The sequence below is a fragment of the Nicotiana tomentosiformis genome, chromosome 9 (genome assembly GCF_000390325.3).
Source record: "Nicotiana tomentosiformis chromosome 9, ASM39032v3, whole genome shotgun sequence".
Taxonomy (NCBI): Eukaryota; Viridiplantae; Streptophyta; class Magnoliopsida; order Solanales; family Solanaceae; genus Nicotiana; species Nicotiana tomentosiformis.
In genome coordinates, this window is record NC_090820.1 from 92,689,793 (window position 1) to 92,711,372 (window position 21,580).

At 38.8% G+C, this 21,580-nt stretch overlaps 1 long non-coding RNA gene across 1 annotated transcript; it reads right to left on the minus strand.

Annotated features, from left to right (window-relative positions):
- Nucleotides 1-13,199: 13,199 nt before the first annotated feature.
- Nucleotides 13,200-21,508, minus strand: LOC138899419 (uncharacterized). Its single transcript, XR_011411011.1, has 2 exons — nucleotides 20,970-21,508; nucleotides 13,200-13,819 (listed from the first exon to the last, which is right to left on the minus strand). It is a non-coding gene; the product is annotated as an uncharacterized lncRNA (long non-coding RNA).
- Between the last annotated feature and the right edge of the window lie 72 nt (nucleotides 21,509-21,580).

Below are 21,580 nucleotides of genomic sequence, written 5' to 3' on the forward strand. Positions count from 1 at the left end.
TGAGGGTTGAGTTGAGGTCGGATTTTGGTAAAATTGGTATGGTTAGACTCGTGGTTGAATGGGCTTTCGGATTTTGTAACTTTTATCGGGTTCCGAGACGTGGGCCCCACTGGCAGTTTTGAGCTAAATTTCGGATTTTATTGGAAAATTTATATTTTCTTATGGAATTAATTCCAATAAATTTTATTGACTGAATCGAATTATTTGTGGCTAGATTCAAGGCAATTGGAGGCCAATTCAAGAGGAAAAGACATTGCAGAATAAAGAAATTACACGGCTTGAGGTAAGTAACAGTTCTAAATTTGATCCTGAGGGTATGAAACCCCGGAATATGTATTATGTGATTGGTTTTGAGGTGACGCACATGCTAGGTGACAGGCGTGTGGGCATGCACCGTAGGAATTATGACTTGGTCAATTCCATGGAACTATGTAGTTAAAAAATCTGTTGATACTCGTACATTTTTCCCCGTATTAGAGAAATTGATCTATGAATCATGTTTAAATCATATGTTTACACTGTTGGGGCCCACAAAGGTTGTGTACTTGTGAAAATATTTGCTAGATTGCTATTTTGCACTCAGTCACAGTTCTATTTGCACATATTTACCTCAGTCTCTCTTATTCATTATTGATGCATCATATCATTATTGTTGGGCTGCTTATCATGATTTCTAAGAGCCTGAGAGACTGGAGAGGTTGATCTGAGTGAGTCCGAGGGCCTAATTGTGAGGATATTGATGGATCGGGCTACACGCCGCAACATGTTTCATTGATTTATGCCATGATTGGCTTGATATAGCGCTTGGGCTGAAGGAGCCCCTCCGGAGTCTGTACACACCCCTAGTAAGCGCATGTACCTACTGAGTGCGAGTACCGAGTGATGAGTGACTGTGAGGAATGAGTGACTGTAAGGAAAGAGTGACTGTAAGGAAAGATTGACTGTAAGGTTGGAGTAAATGGGAGGACTGAGTGACTGTTGCTCTGAGAGGATGCATTGATTTCATTATTTGCTGCATTTCAGCTGTCATATATCATTATTTTTGGAAATTTTGAAAAAACATTATTTTCTGTTTCGATTAAACTTGATATGAAATATCAGTGAATTCTTAAATGTTGAACTTGAGAGCATGCCTACTCTTTTTTATTAGAAAGTACTGTATTTGGACTTAGCTAAGAAGCTCGTCACTACTTTCGGTTCTTTATTTATTATTGTTACTTACTGAGTTGGTTGTACTCATACTACACCCTGCACTTCGTGTGCAGATCCAGTGATCCCGGATACAGTGGGTGTTGATTCTTTCACACAGCCGATTTAACAAAGATTCAGAGGTAGCTGCCATGTTTCGCAGACCTTGTCTCTCCTTCCCTATCCTTTTGTTTATTGTATTTAGTCTCAGATTATTATAGACCATGTTTTCAAGACTTGTAATGTATAGATGCTCATGTACTCAGTGACACCAGGTTTTTGGAGTGTGTGTATCGGTATTTACGAGACTTGTGGATTGTCTTTAATTTATATTTTCAAACTTTTGTGGTTTATTGAGGTTATCGGCTTGCCTAGTATTAAGATAGGCGCCATCACGACAGGTTAGGATTTTGGGTCGTGACAGAGCCGCTCGTGGTTGAGGTGGGGGTGGAACGAGGACATTGTCATGAGGCACTCGGCCTTTTCTATTGGCTTGAGGTTCAAGAGGAACCTCATTAACTTGCTCATCCTCGACGTCCACGTCCCCCAAAGCAATATTTTCGAGCTCATTGTTTGCCATGGTTGTACCTTCGATTTCTCAAACAAGTTAGTAACACGAAAGGAAAAGAAGATATTCTAAAAACACACCCAAATATATAGCTAACACTGTTTTTAACTCCCAGGCAACGACGCCAAAAATTGATCACGTCCAAATTGAGGCCGGGGTCGAATCCACATGCAGCTAAGATGGGAGTTAAGGGTATATATTTCAAATTGAGCAATTGGATTATCTAGATTGCACTTCCACAACAAGGATTTATTTTTTATTTCTAATGTTACTCTAATGATTGTGAAATAAAGAAAGAAGACTAGAGATAATTATTTTTAAGGTTTTTCCAAATGGATAAAAAGCCTAGGGCTGTGACCATGACCTAGGTGTTTGCCTAATGGGCTAAAGACTTTAATGCTTGTTTTGTCGATTGAGGTGTATTATACCTCTCAACACTAAATTACCCACTCAATACCTCTCGGTTAGAGAGTGATTTTGCCCAATTTGGCTTTCTCAAAACCAAATGGGTATCACCCAAAACAGTTGATAAAAGCTCAAGTCGGGTTATTACTATCTCTAGGTTGAACCCTTTAATTGGGTTAATCAATCTCTCAATTGACCTATTTCCTTGTTAGCCTAGTTATCCTAGACTAGGTCCCTCTTTCTTAAGTAGATACTAAGTCAAATATGCATGAATTAATATTTGAAACAAATAATTTTACAATTAAAGCATGAACTAAGCTAAATAATCAACACTCATTCATAAAGAAGTATTAAATTAGATACCCATAAGGTTTACACATTAGGGTTGGGTCAAAACCCTAGTAAAAGTCTAGCTACTCATAGTGGGATTTAAAGAAAATAAGGAAGAAAAATTAATTAAACTCATAATGAAAGCTTAAAATGATTAAATCTATTGTAAATACACCCAAGCAATGTAAAACTCCTAAAGTAGTAAAGAAAAACAGCTACGACAACTTCAGATGTTCAAATTTAACCTAATTTTGTGAAACTCATCTATTTATACAAGGCTGAAAATCTCGGACAAAAAATGCCCCTCAGGAGGTTCTGTGGCCGTACAATTTCATGTGCAGTCCGCAAATTTCTTCATCTGGCAGGAGCTAGAGTTCTGCGGCCGCACATTTCTGAATTGCGCGCGCGAGGCATTCTTCTGCGGTCGCACATTTCTGGACTGCGGCCGCAAGGCAACTCTTCTGAGGTCCACAGATTTAGGACTGTGGCCGCACAATTCTTGTGTGGTCCGCAATTTACATAGGCTCCTTGACTTGGTATTTTTGCATACTCTCTGATTTCGACTCTTAGCCCAGCTTTGCGGCCGCACAATTCATGTGCGGTCCGCACTTTGCGCAAATGTCTGCTAAATTCTTCCTCGTGGTTTGCAGCCGCAGATGGAATTCTGCGGTCCGCAATTTCTTCTGCGACCGTAGAATTCCTTCTACGGACTGCACATTTGTGCTTTTGCGCCCTTGATTGCCTTGTGCTTCGGATTACTCTTTTTAAGTCGGATTTCATCTCGGGAGACCAACTTCTAGCATTCCTGCAATTTTTCACAATTTCATTAGTTTCGGGTACACATTTCAATGCTTTTAGACTAAAACAAAAGCTAAAAGGCGCTAATAAGCCGTCAAAAACCCCACTTATTAGGGTCCCGATTCATAAACCCTAATCACTTGGTATCTTGTGCCCACATTACAACTCATAACCGTACGAACGAATCACGTACCAATCGAACAATCCTCACACAGAAGGCAAGAAGACAAGAGTACGTATAATGGTTAATGACGCCAGGATTCACCTTTTTAAAACATATATGGGTGATTTAACTACGTATATACTTGTGCAAGTGTTGTACCATAATTCCAGTCAACAATAAGAGTAGAGATAATGAATGGCAGATAAGAAACGATCACCACGAAATGCACAATGTAATAAAAGGAGCAATGAAGTTTGAAGCAGTGACTAGCACAACAAGATTAGCTAAATAGAACTGAGCAAATAGTGCAATAATGAGAAAAACAATTAATAGTATGCTAAGGAAAACAAAAATAAAAAACAAGTGCACAAAAAGGGGAAATGACAACAAGAGCCCTCCCGAGGTTACGCCTCGAAGTCTTAAATCGTAAAATGAATCACAACTTTCCTTATATCACCGCAGGAGCCTTTATATTTAGTTTTGAAAATTATTTTTCCCGAAATAGCATCCAGCGTTTTAGCCCACCTTGTCACACCACATGGCTTCTAGTAGTTCCCCTTCTAGCCACGCGTTTCAAGCCCACCTTATATCACCGCATGCGTTTCAACACCCAGACCTCATACCACCGCATGTGTATCAATAATAACAACCTCATAGCAGAAACCTCGTGCAACACAATAACAACCGCACGGTAGAAACCTCGTGCAACATAATAACAACCGCACGACAGAAATCTCATGCAACACAATAACAACCGCATGGCAGAAACCTCGTGCAAACACATAACAACAACACGGCAGAAACCTCGTGCAAACACATAACAATTTTCTCAACAAAACACGTATGCAAAAAACATAACAACTCAAATAGATGACTTTCACAATATGTGCCCACATACCACAACATTTCCTCAAAACAATTTCAATATCACAACCACATATATCCCTCAGCTCAACAACACTGAATACAATAACAATAACAACAATAACCATAACAATACCATGACAATAAGGCAAGTAAATCAACATAAGAACTTTAGAACACAAAGAAACAGAAGAACGAACTCACAGAGAAAGACACAACAGGGAAATAATCGTCTCAACTAGAATAGTTCAACAAGGCAGAGGTAATGTGTAACAATGATTCCACGAAAGTGCAATTCGACAACAAGAGAGATAGCATGAATCAATGAACCTAAATAAGAATACGTCAACAATGAAAGGCTTAACAAACTTCCATCAAGGCTAAGCAATTACAGAAGAGATAATAATGATTTCTATTAAGGTTAAGTAATTACGGAAGAGTTAGTAATGATTTAAATTAAGGTTAAGCAATTACAGAAAGGATAGCATGACGATAAAAAAGGCAACAACTTCAGTTAAGGCACATACAAGTTTAATCAGCAATAAGGGTAGAACATGAAGCAATTAATTCCAATTAATACACGTAAGGATGAATTTAGTAAATGGGGGATTTAACATGACAAACAACTTCATATCTAATGAACATAAGAACCTAAGAACCCTAAACGGTCAAATTTTCACAAATAAGCCCGAGCACGTACTCGACACCTCGCATACACGGCCTTCACATGACACAATTAGCACGAATGACTCAAATTCTAAGGGGTAGTTCCGCCACACAAAGTTAGGCAAGATACTTACCTCAAAGAAGCTAGACCGTTACTCTAAAATGACCTTCTCGCGTGAAACAACCTCCGAACGGCTCAAACTAACCAAAATAACTTCAAATCATAAATAAAACTCATTGGAACGATTCTGGATAATAAAGCTTCAACTCAACTTACCAGGCTAGGATCTGCATCTGCGAAAATATAGTCGCACCAGCGATATCGCAGAAGCGCCAAAAGAACTCTAGGAGCGAACGTCTTTGCATATGCGGTCGCTGGGCCGCAAAAGCGGCCATCGCACCTGCGTGCCAATCTCTGCAGAAGCGAGCTCCCTCTCAGGCCACTATGATCGCAGAAGTGACCAGGCTAACGCAGAAGAGGAGCCGCACCTATGCTCCAAAATGTCGCAGGTGCGAAGCACCAGAACAAGACCCGTCCCAAAACATGAAAAATGATGTGAAGCTCGTCCGAAACACACCCGGGGCCCCCGGGACCCCGTCCAAACTTACCAACAAGTTCCATAACATAATGCGGACTTACTCATGGCTTCAAATCACATCAACCAACATCAAAACTACGAATCACACCTCGAATCAAACTTATGAACTTTCAAATCTTTCAACTTCCAAAACTCGTATCGAAACATGTCAAATAAACCCGGAATGACGTCAAATTTTGCATGCAAGTTCCAATTGACATAACAGAGCTACTCCAACTCTTGGAATCACAATCTGAGCCCAATATCAACAAAGTCAACTCTCGGTCAAACCTCTTAGCCTTCCAAAACTTTAACTTTCTAAATTTCGCCAGTCAACACCGAAATGACCTACGGACCTCCAAATCGGCATCCGGATACGCTCCTAAGACCAAAATCACCCCACGGAGCTATTGGAATTATCAAAATGCCATTTCGGGGTTATCTACACAAAAGTCAAAACTTCGATCAACTCTACCGCTGAAACTTCTGAAACAACAATCCTTTTTCCAAATTGCCCCTGAATCCTTTGAAAACTGAACTCGACCACACACGCAAGACATAACACATAATACGAAGCTGCTCAAGACCTTAAACCACCGAATGGAAGGCTAATTCTCAAAATGACCGGTCGGGTCGTTACATTCTTCCCCTCTTAAATAAATGTGCGTCCTCGAATGTGTCAAGAACCATTACGAAGTCACCAAATCACTGAGTGAACTACCATACATACACTCGCGGGTGATCCCGCGTCACCCCAATCCACATAGGCCCGACGACACGATCCCAACTAAAAATTATCTCTTCTACCCACACTGTTAAATCTTAGAATCAAATTTCTCACCATCCAATCATTTCCAAGAGACCCGATTCCTACATGAACACACAGTATCAGCTTCAACCAGCTGCAAAAACTTATGCCTACACCTATAAGATACAGCCACACGACGTAACATATCACACATATGCCCTTAACAACAAATCTAGCCACAATAACTGCCCATAATCAAATCCAGCACCGACAATTAGCCTCATAACTGCTAGAACCCTATTTCAAACCTACTCAATGCTGACAACGATGCAAGAAGCATGAAGACCTCATAGCTATACACCCGAATCAATAAGTCACATCTAATGCCATGTGGGCATACACTTCGTAAGCTAAAACCCAATAAGCACAATGCGAATATGACTAAATCTGCAAGGAGAAACACATAAGAGAACTATCAAACAAGCCCGACAGGCACCACTCCCTATCAGTATCATACTACAAATCAATCTCACAAGGGATAATCAAAACATATGAACTACGCAAGGATCTCATCCTGATATAACTCCACCGCGGCACGCAGCCCGGTTCAAACACATCAAATCATATGAAACCGCGAGGGTCTCACCCTCAACTTTGAATCACAAGTCAAATACCCATCATACCAGTCGAAACGTCTCTCTAATTCCTCCAACAAAATCACAACACATTACCCAGAAATCACAAGTCATAACCCATCACCCAGAAATCATATCAAAATTACCGAAATGAGTAACAGAAAGCCATTCCTAGTCTCATAGCTCTCAATAATGAATAAAACAAAATAGTAGACATGAGCTACCACTATAGAATCTCCTAACAAGGGTAAAAACATAAGCAGAGTACAAAATCAAGGGGGTGGGCCTCCCCCGCTTGGCGCCCTCTACCCGCCTGACCTGCGCCCCAAGCTGGCAGTGCAGGGATATTAGCAACTGGAGTAGAACTCATATTCTGAATACCTCATTGTGATACATCTGTCCGGAGTCTGGGACAATCTTTCACTATGTGGATAATATGTTCACACTCAAAGCAACCTTTTCGCTGGCGTGGTTGTGGAAGTTGTCCGTCACGGGCACTCTGAGACCCATGGATATATGAAGCACTACACGAAATCTGAAGTGCAAACTGAACTAACTGACCCACAAAAGCTCTACCATGGCGTACCATGCCTCCAAAATAGGGACTAGTAGATCCTCCCGGTCTGCGAGGCCTTTTAGCCTCTTTGTCCTCTCTCTTCTGACCCCGCATGTCCTCAAGTCGGCGAGCGATCTCTACCACCTGCTGAAATGGAACATTCGACTCCAACTCCCGAGCCATGCTGAACCGGATATCATGACTCAGCCCCTCAATGAACCTGCAGACTCACTCTCTAACTATAGTAACAAAGCAGGTGCATGTATGGACAAATCACTGAATCTAACGACATACTCTAACACTGACATAGTGCCCTAGCACAGCTGCTCAAACTCTGTGCGCGAGGCATCCCGAAGAGTCTGAGGAACATACTCCCTCAACAAGAACTCTAAAAAATGATCCCATGTGTGTGAAGCTGCCTCGATTGGGCTACCCAACTCGTACGTTCGCCACCACTGATATCTCGCTCCCTTAAGCTGGAACGTAGTAAAAAAAAAACCCCACTCATCTCCACAATACCCATAGTGCAGAGAATATGGTGGCACTCCTCTAGGAAACCATGTGCATCTTCTGAAGCCAAACCAGTAAAGGTAGGAGGGTAATACTTCTTGAACTTCGCAAGTCTAAGCTGTTTTTCCTCAGATGTTGCTGCCCTAATCACAGGCTTAACTAGAACAACTGGCTATGCCGGCACCACACCCGAAACCTAACCAATGCGAGCTCGCTGCTCTGAGGTGCGAGCAGTGGGAATCTGTGCTCCTCCCCTGGTCCGTGAAGTAGCTGGTGCAACCGGAATCAACCCCGCTTGAGCAAATGTACCAAATATGCTCAGGAACTGTGCTAAGGTCTCCTGAAGTCTGGGAGCAACAACAGGTGCCTCCGGTGCTTGTGCCCCAACAGGAGTTACTGGCAACTCCTCAACTGTTGCTCTGACAGGTGCTCTAGCTGTAGCACGTGCTCCTCCTCGGCCTCTGCCTCTACCCCGGTCCCTAGCAACACCGGCTCTGGGGGCAACGTTGTCGGTAACTGCAGCTCGTGTCCTCAGTATTTGTGAGATAATAGAATGACAAAGGTTCAAACCCCGAGATCAATAAACTAGTATGATAGGAATGAAGGAAGTGGAACTGTCCTAATAGTTTCGTAGCCTCTCGAAGCTAAGTAGAGACGTTTCCGTACCATTCCGCAAGACTCTGCAAAACTCACTTATGACTCGTAGCACCTATGAACCTAGAGTTCTGATACCAACTTGTCACGAACCCAACTTCCCTCCGTAGGATGTCGTAACAGAACCTAGTCTCTAAGATTAGGTAAGCCTAACACTTCCTAAATAAATAGAAGAATTCCACCATTTAATGAAAAATACGAGATAAAAATTTTATACAAATTATAACTCCCCAAAACCGGTAGTACAAGTCATAAGCTGTACTGAGTTTGCTAGAAAATACTTAAATGCAACTGTTCGAAATGGAATTAAACAGTATAATGAAAATATCTGAAGGTGACTCTGAGGCCTGCGAACGCGACGACAGGTTTACCTTGAGTCTCCACATCTCAACCAGCTAGATAATAACCAACAACAACTGTGGAACCTGGATCTGACAAAAATGTGCAGAAGCGTAGTATGAGTACACCACATTGGTACCTAGTAAGTATCAAGACTAACCTCGGTGGAGTAGTGACGAGGGACAGCCAAGACACCTACCGGACTAAGCAACCTGAACAAGTGTGTAGATGATCTTTAGAGAAACAATATTAATATAAAGCTAAGCAGGATAAGGAATACAAAACAATACTTGCAATAATACACTAGTAACAACAATATTCAATAGGAAGTAGTGAGGTAATAATGTTGTAGAGTAACTGATTACAGTCTAAGTCCGGGGAAACCAAATAACGGAAAAACCAGAAACAACTCAATAAGAACAACCGCTTTCACACCAGATATGTTCAAGCATTTCCACGAGGTACCGAACCTCATAATCACAGCTCATGAGTCACGATTCATGAACCCTAATTACATGGCATCTTGTGCCGATATTACAACTCATAATTGCACGAACGACTCACGTGCCAATAGAACAATCCTCACATAGAAGGCAAGAAGAAAAGAGTACGTATAATAGTTAATGATGTCAGAATTCACCTTTTTAAAACCGATATGGGTGATTTAGCTACGTGTATTCTTGTGCAAGTGTTCTACCATATCCAGTCAATAATAAGAGTAGAGACAATGAATGACACATAAGAAACGATCACCATAAAATGTACAATATAATAAAAGCAACAATGAAGTTTGAAGCAGCGACCAACACAACAAGATTAGCTACATAGAACTGAGAAAATAGTGCAACACGGAAGAAAATAATTAATAGTATGCTAAGGAAAACAACAATCAAAGACAAGTGTATAGAAAAGGGGAAATGACAACAAGAGCCCTTCTGAGGTACCGCCTCGTAGTCTGAAATCGAAAAATGAATCACAACTTTCCTTATATCACCGCGGGAGCCTTTATATTTAGTTTTGAAAATCATTTTTCCCGAAATAGCATCCCGCATTTTAGCCCACCTTATCACACCGCATGGCTTCTAGTAGTTCACCTACTAGCCACACGTTTCAAGACCACCTTTTCTCACTACATGTATTTCAACACCCAGACCTTATATCACCGCATGCGCATCAATAATAACAATAGCACGACAGAAACCTCGTGCAACACAATAACAACCGCACGGCAGAAACCTCATGTAACACAATAAATATCGCACGACAGAAACCTCGTGCAGACACATAATAACTGCACGGTAGAAATCATGTGCAAACACATAACAATTTTCTCAACAAAATGCATATGCCAAAAACATAACAACTTAAATGAATGACTTTCACAATATGTGCCTGCATGCCACAACATTTCCTCAAAACAGTTTCAATATCACAATCACGTATAGCCCTCGACACAACAACATTAAATACAACAACAACAACAACAACAACAACAACAACAACAACAACAACAACAACAACAACAACAACAACAATAATAACACGAGAATACAATATGTAAATCAACACAAGAAATTCAGAACACAAAGAAACAGAAGAATGAACTCACAGAGAAAGACACAAGAGGGAAATAATAGTCTCAACAAGAATAGTTCAATAAGGGAGAGGTAATGTGTAACAATGATTCCACGGAAGTGCAATTCGACAACAAGAGAGATAACATAAATCAATGATCCCAAATAAGAATACGTCAACAATGAAAGGGGTAACAAACTTCCATTAGGGCTAAGCAATTACAGAAGAGATAATAATAATTTAATTAAGGTTAAGCAATTACGAAAGAGATAATAATGATTTCAATTAAGGTTAAGCAATTACAGCTAGATTACAATGATTTCAATTAAGGTTAAGCAATTACAAAAAGGATAACAAGACGATAAAAGAGGCAACAACTTCAGTTAAGGCACATAAGAGTTTAATCGGCAATAAGGGTAGAACATTAAGCAATTAATTCCAATTAAGACACGTAAGGATAAATTTAGTAAATGGGGGATTAAACATGAAAAACAACTTCATATCTAATGAACATAAGAACCTAAGAACCCTAAACGGTCAAATTTTCAAAAATAAGCCCAAGCACATACTCGTCACCTCGCGTACACGGCCTTCACATGACACAATTAGCACGAATGACTCAAATCCTAAGGGATAGTTCCCCCACACAAGGTTAGGCAAGATACTTACCTCAAAGAAGCTAGATCGTTACTCTAAAATGACCTTCTCGCGTGAAACAACCTCCGGACGGCCCAAATCTAACCAAAATAACTTCAAATCATAAATAAAATTCATAGAAAACAATTCTGGATAATAAAGCTTCAATCTTTAATTAAAACTAAAATGTCAACCCAAAAGTCAAACCCCGGGCCCGCACCTCGGAACCCAATAAATTTTACAAACCCAAACACACATTCCGATATGAGTTCAACTATACCAAAATTATCAAATTCCGACATAAATTCATTCTTCAAATCATCATTTTACATTTTTGAAAGATTTTACAAACTTTTCCTCAAATTCCAACTTCATTCACTAATTAAATGATGAAAATAGCAATGGATTTATGAAATATAACAAGATTCGGGTAGAGAATACTTACCCCAATGAGTTGCTTGAAACACCCATGAAATATCTCCCAAAACCGAGATCTACAACTCAAAATATGTTAAAAGTATCAAACCCTCGACACATATGTGTTCTTCCCAGTGCCCTTCGCATTTGCAAATGGAAAAGCCGCACCTGCAGCCTCGCATTTGCGAGCAAAAGTTTGCATCTGTGAACTCAACTTACTAGGCCAGGATCTGCATCTGCAGAAATACAGTCGCACTAGCGACATCGCAAAAGCGCCAAAAGAACCCCATGAGCGAACGACTTCGCATATGCGATCACTGGACCACAAAAGCGGCCATCGCACCTGCATGCCAATATCCGCAGAAGCGAGCTCCCTCCCATGCCACTATGATCGCAGAAGCGGAGCAGCACCTGCGCTCCAAAATGTTGAAGGTGCGAAGCACCAGAACCAAACCTGTGCAAAAATATTAATAATGATCTGAAGCTCGTCCGAAATACACCCGGGGCCCCTAGGGCCCCGTCCAAGTATACCAACAACTTCCATAACATAACACAAACGTACTCGAGGCCTCAAATTTTCCAACTTTCAAAACTTGGCCCGAAACATGTCAAATCAGCTCGGAATTACGTCAAATTTTGCATGCAAGTTCCAATTGATATAACAGAGCTACTCCAACTCTCGGAATCGTAATCCGAGCACGATATCAATAAAGTCAACTCTCGATCAAACCTCTTAAATTTCCAAAACTTTAACTTTTCAAATTTCACCAATCAATGCCAAAATGACTTACAGACCTTCAAATCAGCATCCGGACACGCTCCTAAGACCAAAATCACCCCACGAAGCTATTGGAATCATCAAAATTCTAATTTGGGGTCGTCTACACAAAAGTTAAAACTCCAGTCAACTCTACCGCTTAAGCTTCTAAAACAAGAATTCTTCTTCCAAATTGACCCCGAATCCTTCGAAAACTGAACTCGACCACACATGCAAGTCATAACACATAATACGAAGTTGCTCGAGATGTTTAGCCATAGAAAGGAATGCTAATTATCAAAATGACCGGTCGGGTCGTTACACTATCTATCTATTTTATTAAATTATTCACAAGTCTTGAAGAATTGGCGAAACGTATTTACCTTTTTCTGGTTTTCACCTACTAATTGAGTGTAGATGCATTCCAGCTAGATGCTAGCCATATTAAAAAGGACTTGGCAGTACCGCGGGAAGGGAAACAATAAGACATCACATTAAGTTAAGAGATTTATGGAACTGAATCTGTAATCCAATTAGCATTGGCCGAAGATTTAAGAGTTTTTTTTTGGACGATGAATTGTTTGGAAGTACAAGAGGGAAGTGAATTGTAAAAATTCTTTAGTCAACTAACTTTGTTCTTGGTTGACTATTGTTGTTCAACAAGAAATAGTTAGTTCAACACATATATGTAATAAATAATAAAGAAAAAAATAGGAAAGACACAAATTTTTATACTGGTTTATATACCGGTGTGGCACCTACATCCAGTTCCTTTGGGTCATAAGGGTTTTCTTAGATCTTCAATCGAATAGTTACAAATTAGAGTGTGGTTTTTCTTACGTTTACCACAAACGAATTACAATATGAAATCTTGTCACAATCTTTAACTTGTTTTTTTTTTCTCTATCTTTTGAGACACTAGTAAGCTTAGGAATACAGTGTTTCTAAGAAGTAGAAAAAGTAAAAAATTATATGAAAGCTGTATAATTCTTCCATGTCTCTCCTTCTCTTCTTATATAGTTCTTGATGAGGCTCTTTATTCCTTGCGTTTAGACTTGAAAAATTGCTGATTATGATTTTTCTTTTTTAGGCAGTGTATTCTAAGAGTAGGACCCAAGGATTGCCTCTTGAATCCAGCATATGAAACATGACTGGATTCAAATTCAACCAATTTGTTAGATCATCATTGATGGTCTTGAATTCAAGGCCTTCCATTCTTGTAGTCTTCTTCCCGGATGTCTAATTTGATTCTTCTGATTTACTTCCGTAGGTTTTACATAGTTGATTGATTTCCTTTCCTTCCGTATTTCATTGATGTACGCTTTTGATGGAATGATAGTTGTGTGTGTCTGCCATTGCACATTCTCTTATTCTTTCCTATTCTGGTGCACTGTTTATAGAGATTTCCCTTCTTGTGCTCTGGATAATTGACCTGCATAAGTAGTAGAGACATTAGTAGATTGTCTTTGACTTTTGGTTTGGTCATCATTACAATTCAAAATCTAAAAATCTCGCCATTTTTCATGATGACAATAAACAAAAAGAGTTAAAGATTTTAGGATATTATTTATTTGACACTTCACTTTCACATTGTATCCATTTTGCTTGCTATCATCAATTCAACAGTTCTACCCTTATATTGTCTTTGTGTTTCTTCATCATGTATTGTTCTCCCTATCTTTATCCTTTTTTTCTTCTCTTCCTTTGACATTAATCAAAAAGAAGAGAAGATACATAGACTGTTGGGATTTTAAGCTTGTGTAACTTAAAGAGGGTGAATGAGAAATGGAGGAAAAATAAAATATTTGAGTTTCCCTCCTTGGCAAAGGGACATTGTCCCATATTTGAGGAAGAAAAGGCTTTTGATGGGTATATATATAATTGCTCTTCTTCTAGCTCTTAAAGAGTTAAGAAGAAGGCAAGCCTCGCGCCGTCGTCGTCGTCGCTTGCTCGGCTCGGCTTCGGCTTCGACTTCGGCTTCGGATTCAGATTTGGATTTGGATTAGGATTTGGCTGTTCCAACAGCCATGGCTGTTTCTGAAAGGTTGCAAACCTTTTCAGGAACAATGCCAGCAACTCTATAAATATACTTTGAATCCCAGAATCATTCCTTACGAAATTTTCTGATCTTCTTCTTCTTTTTCTTCACAAATATTCCAGTGTGTTTTACAACCTTTGAGTGGCTCACTGTTCACCGGCGTTTTTGGTACCAACACTCCGGTGAGTTAAATCGCTCTATCTTGGGAGGATATATTCCAGAACCTCGGGTACTTGAGGGGAATAATTTTCTTAAGGATACATTGTGTATTCAGTGGGCTCGATTTATTCCTATACTATTTTTCTTTAAACAAGTATTACTAACTTTCTGTTTTGTTTATATATTTCAGAAAGTTTAATGGTTTAATTATTTATTACAGCAATACAGATTTATAACAATCTTAAGGAAATCATTCCATTATATTCTGTATTTTGTCTGTGGAGATTAAAACCTGTGTGGTTTTCTACTCATTTTGAATTTTACTTTTCTGATTTGAAGATATAAAAACTTCATCAGAGTATTGAAATTCAGAAAACAATTTGAAGAACATAAAAAACTTCATCGTTTTCTATAAAACAGTATATATAAACTTCGGTTTTATTTATTATACATACTGTTTGTTGTTAATAACAGTATTGTTTACTGTTCTGGTTTTGCCATTAATTGAACTCTTCTGTTGTTTACAGTGAGAAATAGCAATTGATAACGGAAATTCTTCTGCGACTGCTGCGGCAATGATGATAACCTCGTCAAGCCGGACTGTTGTTCCACCGGCAGAGAAACCGGGGAAATTTTCCGAAGCCAACTTCAAAGGATGGCAGCAAAGGGTGTTCTTCTGGCTTACCACACTTGGTATGCAGAAATTCACTAGTGAAGAACCTCCAGTGCCTGCTACGGATATGCCGGACAACGAGAAATTCATGATTGTTGAGGCGTGGAAGCAGGCAGATTTTCTTTGCAAAGGCTATATCTTAAGCACTTTATAGGATGACTTGTACAATGTGTATAGTGCGATGAATACTTCGAAAGAATTATGGGACGCACTTGAGAAGAAGTACAAGACTGAAGATGCATGCTTGAAGAAGTTCGTGGTTGCCAAGTTTCTAGACTATAAAATGATAGACAACAAAACTGTTGGAACCCAAGTTCAGGAGCTTCAACTTATTTTTCATGACCTTATTGCTGAAGGTATGGTCGTGAATGAAGCATTTCAAGTGGCTGCAATGATTGAAAAACTGCCTCATTCGTGGAGAGATTTCAAGAACTATCTTAAGCACAAGCGCAAAGAAATGAAGTTGGAAGATCTTGTGATGCGTCTCAAGATTGAGGAAGACAACAAAATAGCCGAGAAGAAGTCTCGTGGAAATTCAACGATCATGGGAGCTAAAATTGTTGAGGAGACTGCTCCAAAAATTAAGAAGAGAAAGAGGTCTTCTGGACAGACTAAGGAGCAGAACAAAAAGAAATTCAAGGGCAGCTACTACAATTGTGAAAAAACCGGTCACAAAGCCCCTGATTGTCGTCTCCCGAAAAAGTATAAGAAGAAGGGACAGGCCAACATAGTAGAGAAGAATGATGACATTGATGATCTGTGTGCAATGCTTTCGGAATGTAACCTAGTTGGAAATCCGAAGGAGTGGTGGATTGACTCTGGATCCACTCGACATGTTTGTGTTGTCAAGGAAGCATTTGCGACTTACTCTACTGCTGGTCCCGAAGAAGAGCTTTCCATGGGAAATACTGCAACAGCCAAGATTGAAGGTTATGGGAAGAAATTCCTGAAGATGACTTCCGACAAGGTGTTAATGCTCAACAACGTTCTTCATGTTCCTACTATTAGGAAGAATTTAGTCTCTACTTATTTGCTTGTTAAGAATGGATTCAAATGTGTATTTTTTTCTGATAAAGTTGTTGTAAGCAAGAATAAAATGTATGTTGGAAAGGGCTACCTCACAGAGGGCCTCTTCAAACTAAATGTAATGGTTATTGACAGTATGAATAAAATTTCAGCTTCTTCTTATTTATTGGAGTCAAATGATTTATGGCATATTCGTTTAGGACATGTCAATTACAAAACCTTGCGGAAGTTAATTAATTTAGAAGTATTGCCTGAATTCGAGTGTAATAAATCAAAATGTCAAATATGTGTTGAGTCTAAGTTTGTAAAATATTCTTATAAGTCTATTGAAAGGAATTCAAATCCTTTAGACTTAATTCATACTGACATTTGTGATATGAAGTCGACACCATCCCGAGGTGGGAAAAAGTATTTTATTACTTTTATTGACGATTGCACTTGATATTGTTATGTTTATTTGCTTAATAGTAAGGATGAAGCAATTGAAGCATTTAAGTAATACAAGAATGAAGTGGAGAATCAATTGAATAAAAAGATCAAAATGATTAGAAGTGATAGGGGTGGAGAATATGAATCTTCGTTTGCAGAAATATGTTCGGAATATGGAATTATCCATCAAACTACTGCACCTTACACACCTCAATCCAATGGAATTGCGGAAAGGAAAAATCGGACATTAAAGGAAATGATGAATTCTTTATTAATAAGTTGTACCGCAGAGTTTGTGGGGCGAAGCTATCCTTACAGTTAACCGAATACTCAACAGAGTACCCCACAGCAAAACGCAATCTATTCCATATGATAAATGGAAAGGAAGAAAACCCAACTTGAAATATTTTAAAGTGTGGGGGTGTCTAGCAAAGGTATAAGTTCCTTTACCTAAAAGGGTTAAAATCGGACCAAAAAATATTGATTGTGTTTTCATTGGATATGCTACAAATAGTAAAGCATGTCGATTTTTGGTTCATAAATCCAATAATCCCGAAATTCACGTTAATACGGTAATGGAATCAGATAATGCTGAATTCTTTGAAAGCATCTATCCGTATAAAACTGAATGTGAGTCGTTAAGTGAAAGACCTAAACGACCTCGGGAAGAACCAAAGGAAAATACTCCAAGTATAGAAGATCCAATGCATAGCAAACGCCAAAGAACATCTACTTACTTTGGACCAGATTTTGTGACATTCTTTCTTGAAAATGAGCCTCAAACTTTTAAAGCAGCTATGTCATCTTCTGATTTAGAATTCTAGAAAGAGGCGGCCAATAGTGAGATTCAATCAATTTTGGATAATCATACATGGGAATTGGTAGATCTTCCTCCAGGAAATAAGCCTTTAGGTTCGAAATGGATCTTTAAACGAAAAGTGAAAGCTGATGGCACTATTGACAAATATAAGGCAAGACTTGTTGTCAAAGGTTATAGACAAAAGGAAGGACTTGATTACTTTGACACTCACTCGCCAGTAGCGAGAATAACATCTATTAGGGTGTTAGTGGCACTAGCAGCCGTGTATGGTCTTGAAATCCATCAAATGGATGTTAAAACAACTTTCTTAAATAGAGAATTAGAGGAAGAGATTTACATGGAACAACCTGAGGGTTTTGTGGTTCCTGGTAAAGAAAAGAAAGTGTGCAAACTTGTTAAGTCGCTTTATGGACTTAAACAAGCACCCAAACAATGGCATGCCAAATTTGACCAAACAATGTTGGCAAGTGGGTTTAAAATCAACGAGTGCGACAAATGTATTTACATTAAAAACACTCCAGGTCATGAAGTCATTGTTTATTTATATGTTGATGACATGTTGATAATGAGCAAAAACATGGCAGATATAAATGCTACTAAGCGCATGTTGGCTAGGAAATTCGATATCAAAGACTTAGGAGTTGCTGATGTGATCTTAGAAATCAAAATTCACAAGACTCCACAAGGTCTAACATTATCACAGTCTTACTACATTGAAAAGGTACTTGACGAATTCAAGTATTTGGATTTCAAAATTGCCAAGACTCCAATTGACGTGAGTTATGCACTTCAAAAGAATGAAGGTGAAAGTGACTCACAACTAGATTATGCAAGAGTATTGGGAAGTTTGATCTATATCATGAATTATACGCGACCAGATATAGAATGTGCTATTAGTAAACTGAGTCGGTTTATAAGTAATCCCAATCACATACATTAGATGGCAATAAAACGAGTTTTGGGGTATCTCAAACATACCCAAAATTATGCTTTGCATTATAACAAATATCCCTCCATGATCAAGGGATATAGTGATGCAAATTGGATCACTGGATCATCTAAAGTTAAATCCACAAGTGGATATGCTTTCACAATTGGGGGTGGAGCAGCGTCTTGGAAATCATCCAAACAAACGTGCATCGCCCGTTCTACAATGGAATCTGAATTCATAGCTTTAGATAAGGCCGGTGAAGAAGCTGAATGGCTCCGGAACTTCTTGGAAGATATTCCATTTTGGCCCAAACCTTTGGCACCTATTTGTCTACATTGTGATAGTCAAGTAGGCAGGGCAGGGAGCGTTATGTATAACGAAAAATCTCGTCATATACGACGGAGATACAATACCGTTAGACAACTACTCTCTAGAGGTCTTATCACAATTGACTACGTAAAGTCAAGAGGTCGGATCCACTTACAAAAGGCCTATCTAGAGAGGCAGTTGAAAGATCATCAAAGGGAATGGGGTTAAGGTCTAGGAAAAGTCATCATGGCGGTAACTCTACCTAGAAGACTGGAGATCCCATGAGCTAGGTTCAAAGAGATCAAACAAAGTTATGAATGGCGGTTCAACATTGTCAACTAACTCAACCCATTCTCGTGATGCAGACAATGTTCAGAAATCGAGGTAAAGCATTAAGGCTTTTTGATGAGTCAACAAAGCTTAAAGGTTTTTTAATGATTTGCTAAGTGTGGCAGGATATGACCAGATAGTGTGTCTATAGGATTACATATTTAGAAATCACCTATGTGAGTGTGAAGTATAAGCCGCTTCAAGGGGAATGAAAGTAAAGACCCATTCTCTAAGTACTCATGAAACTAGGCAGTGTTCATGGCTGAAACGAACACAACCGTGAGAACCATAGATGGTTAAGGATTGATTGTGTGACTTATGTTGTTTAGGTGTATAACAAAGCTTGACGGTTCAAAGATATCAAATCTACCGATTGACCGAGTATATCCGATATAAGTTCACTACGGAAAGTTCAAAGGAAAACCTACTTATCTAGGTGCAATTAATTCTTGCATGTAAAACACACACGCGTCCGCACATTCCTTTATTTTATAGCCATTCCCCATTCATGTGGGGGATTGTTGGGATTTTAAGTTTGTGTAGCTTAAAGGGGGTAATGAGAAATGGAGGAAAAATAAAATATTTGAGTTTTCCTCCTTGGCAAAGGGACATTGTCCCATATTGGAGGAAGAAAAGGCTTTTGATGGGTATATATATAATTGCTCTTCTTCTAACTCTTAAAGAGTTAAGAAGAAGGCAAGCCTCGCGCCATTGTCTTCGTCGCTCGCTCGGCTTCGGCTTCGGATTTGGTCAAAGATTGATTGATTAATCTTTTTGGACAAAATTCCTTTCAATTATTTAATTAATTAATTAACGAAAAAATTTAATTCAGAATAACCCATGATCCGCGACCCGGTCCGGTCAGGCCCGTTTTCTTTCCCGAATTATTTTAAATCCGTTTTCCCGCAATATTTCGAACAACCTGTTCCAACAGCCATGGCTGTTTCTCAAAGGTTACAAACCTTTTCAGAAACAATGCCAGCAACTCTATAAATATACTTTGAATCCCACAATCTTTCCTTACGAAATTTTCTGATCTTCTTCTTCTTTTTCTGCACAAAAATTCCAGTGTATTTTACAGCCTTCGAGTGGCTCGCTGTTCACCGGCGTTTTTGATACCAACACTCTGGTGAGTTAAATCGTTCTATCCTGGGAGGATATATTCCAGCACCTCGGGTACTTGAGAGGAATAATTTCCTTAAGGACACACTGTGTATTCAGTGGGCTCGATTTATTTCTATACTGTTTTTCCAAAATTTATTTAGTTAAACAAGTATTACTAACTTTCTGTTTTGTTTATATATTTCAGAAAGTTTAATGGTTTAATTGTTTATTACAACAATACAGATTTATAACATAGACAATGATAGATAATAACATATAGAGAAGATGCATGCAATACCTATATACACAATAGTTAAGCAGTCATAATTGGCCCATAGTTGGCCATATGCCTGAGCAAGCACGAGAAATAATAAAGTCTTAACAAAATTAAAAAAAAAAAAAGGTCATAGTTTTAACATTCCACATAATTAATTCCTTCCAAGAAAGTAATTCAAAGTGTTGATCACTTTGCTGCAGAAACTATCATAAGAGGCATCAATCTCCTTGGAGACTTTGTCCAATCTCTCCATCAAAGACATATTTTTAAGTAACTCTTTATAATGAATCCAATTTGGTGATATAAAAAATAAATTGAACTTCTTCTTATAACAAGCTTCATTACTTTGTAATAGTGTAAACATTAGTTACAAATGTAGTGTATGGAATTAATTTAAATCCAATATATTCCGTCTCTAATAATACAATAAACTTATGAAATGGTACACACAATTCAGTAAACAAAGAGGGGTATCAGATTCTTTACCATGTGGGTGTGTTTGGGTTTCAAGGAAGCAGAATTCTTTACCATCTCTAGGCCATCTTTACCTAGAGATGGCCGAGATGATGACTCCACATTAATATGGGCCGGCGCCTAGTACTGAGGACGCTCTATTTTTTGTTTTGCAGCAACAACACCTTGTAGCACTCACTACTTTCCACATCCAGTGCCGAAGACGAGGATACTTTTTTTTAGAGAAAGTTGGAGTCTGCCTAAATAAGAACAGAGCTGAAAAAGAACCGAGAAAGTCCCACTTCAAAGGGTAATAAACATCATAAAATCCAACCAACTTGAATCACCAAAAGTGGATAGATTTATTTGTTGATCATTTCTATCTTTCCCCTCTAGATAAATTTTTTTATTTCAAGTTGTTTCCAACAAAGTAACTAAAATGTAACTATATATACGGGTCAGGGCCGGCTATAGGGTAAAGCTTCTAAAGCATTTGCTTGAGGCCCCCAAATTTTGGGGGCCCCATTTTTTTAATATCAAAATAGATTTATAGGCTGTTTTAGAAAATAATGAGTAGTTTTTACCTTGAAAATTAGATTTTTTTTTTATAAAAGGAAAGAATAGATGTGTAACTAATTGAAGTG